The following is a 3,026-nucleotide window of genomic DNA, read 5'->3' on the forward strand; positions in this document are numbered from 1 at the left end:
GGTAAGCGCGTGTGGCCTCCTCTGGGACACCTTCCATCACACTATTAGCTGCAGGTGACTTTGCTTGAGCTGCTCATTTGCTCTTGACCTCCTGCTCTGCGTCACAGCAGGTTGGGTGTGCATCTTCCAGGGGACTTCCACTCCACTCCCCAGGAGGGAAGGTCCCCTCTCTGCTTTTCTCCTCTGCAGTTTCCTGTCCCCTCCTCCACCAGGTAGGCCTGCTGCTAGGGGAGAGTTCAACAGGAGATTCCCTGGTTTGCATAGGACCAACTGGATCAGGTGGGAAAAGGGGAAAACCACTGATCTCCCCATTTTCTAATCCAGCTTTGCAGATAATAAAGCCTGTACTTTCAGCTGATCTGGTTCCTAGGTCAATTTCTCAATAGGTTGAAACTCAGAGGGAAGAGGAGTGTGATTTCCACTGACAATCAGCAGATTGGGAGCCTTTTGAGGGCAGAAAATGTTTCTTTCTTATTTTTGGTAACTATTAATGAAAAAAAAATTACATAATATTTAACACATAGAAAAATGCAGCATATTTGTAAATCATAAAGCACAATACTAAACACTCTACCTAAGAACTAGTCCAATCTGCCTCCTTCCATCCTATCCTGTATTTTGAGCTTAATCTTGCCTTCTGTTTTTTTTTTCTAAGCAAATATGTATGCATTTATGAGCTATATATAGTTTGGTTGTGCTAGTTTGGGAGGACTCTACATAAATAATATGAAACTAAACTTAATCATTAGTGGTTATGAGATTTACCATTTTAAGATAAACATGCACCTACCCCACAACTCAGCAATTCTACTCCTTGCTATATACCCTAGGGCAGTGGTTCTCAAAGTTTTTGGTTTTAGGATTCTTTTGTGCTCTTAAAATGATCAGAGGCCCCAGAAAACTTTTCCTTGTATGGGCTATAACTATTGATATTTACTGTATTATAAATTAAAATTGAAAAAAATTAAATATTTATTAATCAATTTTAAAATAACAAAAACGCATTACATGTTAACAATACATTTTATGAAGAATAATTCTATTTATTTTTAAGTTTAGGGAGATGAGAGGGATTTTCACATTTTACATATCTCTTTATTGTCTGGCTTACTAGAAGGCAGCTGGAATCTCTATTTGTATTCAAAGGTTGCAATATGTTGTTTTGGTTGAAGTATGTGAGAAAAACCCAGTCTCACACAGATATATAATTGGAAGAGGTAGGAGTATTTTAATAGCCTATTCAGATAATTGTGAATGTGTCATGCAGCCTCTCTGGAAAACTTCACAGCGTACCCTTTACAGAATGAGAGTGAAAATTATTATGAAGATAGAAGATAGTTTTGATCTTGTAGGGCTTCTGAAAGGGCCTCCGGGACCCCTGTGAGTCCCTCGATCACACTGTGAGCACTGCTGCCTTAGTGAAAGTCCTGCACATGTGCACCAGAGGGGTGTGCAAGATTATTCATGGCAGCATTGTTTATAATAGAAAAAAACTGGAAACAACTCAAATGTGGTCTGTCATCAGGAGAATGAATAAATGAATTGTGGTTCATTCACACAAGGGACTATTTTACAGCAGTGAAAATAGTGCTTCTCCTCATCTATGTACATGTATTAACATGTATTAGCTATGTATTAACAGAGTCTTAGCACTTTGAGGAGCTCATCTGATTGGTGTACACTAGTGTTAAATGAGGCCATGCACAAACTAGGTATTTGAGAGATGGGCAAATGAATGAACATACCAAAAAGCTGTGAATGGAGGCAAAGCCTGAGTCATCTCATTTCCTGTTGTGACTTTTGTCATGTGAAATTCTCCTGTGCCTGAAACCTTTTCCTTTTCTGAAGCACTTGATTTCAGACTGATTAAAAGCTAACTTCCTGTTTTAAAATGATATTTATGCCACTGCAAAATACTTTGCAAACAGTGGGACTTAATAAACACAAGGCCACAGAGAATTCAGCAAATTTATAAAAAGATCTCCCCTTTGGAAGTTTGGGAGAACAGAGCTAAAACAAGTACATTTTGTGTTTAAAACTAAGCCTTCTTGCTGGAATAAAAACATTTCAAGGCAAAATCTTTCCACACCTCTGATTCCTGGTTAGAAGGGAAGAAGGAACAATGGACAGCTTTGTAGAGGCCAAGCAGGCCACTAAAATTGTCCTAATCAGCACATAATCCTGTAGGTTATAGGGCAATGGACCCGTGATTCCTATCAATGAATTGTTTCCCAAAGGGCTCCACCCTCCACCATCCACCAGCCCAGCCCATCTCCCTCCCACACACACACACACACACACACACACACACACACACACACACACACACACATACAAGAGTTGTATACAGTGTACTCTTTCAGTGTATGGGTGCAAGTGGTAGCAACACAGTGGCCAAAAACAAAGATGGCTGAGCTGAGAAGGGACACATGCTTAATCTGTACTTCAAACACATACCTATATTATTTAATAGCAGTTTTTATTTTTTTTTTTCCGAGACAGAGTCTCACTGTGTTGCCGGGGCTAGAGTTCCGTGGCGTCAGCCTAGCTCACAGCAACCTCAAACTCCTGGGCTCAAGCGATCCTCCTGCCTCAGCCTCCCAAGTAGCTGGGACTACAGGCATGCGCCACCATGCCTGGCTAATTTTTTGTGTATATTTTTAGTTGTCCAGATAATTTCTTTCTATTTTTTAGTAGAGATGGGGTCTCGCTCTTGTTCAGGCTGGTCTCGAACTCCTGAGCTCAAATTATCCACCCGCCTCGGCCTCCCAGAGTGCTAGGATTACATGCGTGAGCCACCACGCCCAGCCTAATAGTAGTTATTAATACAATATGTATCCACAGACCTATACCCAGCAAATTTATTGATCTTGAACATAGATTTTTCACATAATAGTACTTCACTGCTTTTTTGAGATATCAAATATCAACTTTTTCCCTAAAAGATTTTCCCATTTTGTGGTGTCCCTCTGTTGCCAGTGCCAATGAACTCAGAGAAAATAGAGACATAGAAGAGGAAACAAAAA

Source organism: Lemur catta, chromosome 1, assembly GCF_020740605.2.
Source record: "Lemur catta isolate mLemCat1 chromosome 1, mLemCat1.pri, whole genome shotgun sequence".
Lineage (NCBI taxonomy): Eukaryota > Metazoa > Chordata > Mammalia > Primates > Lemuridae > Lemur > Lemur catta.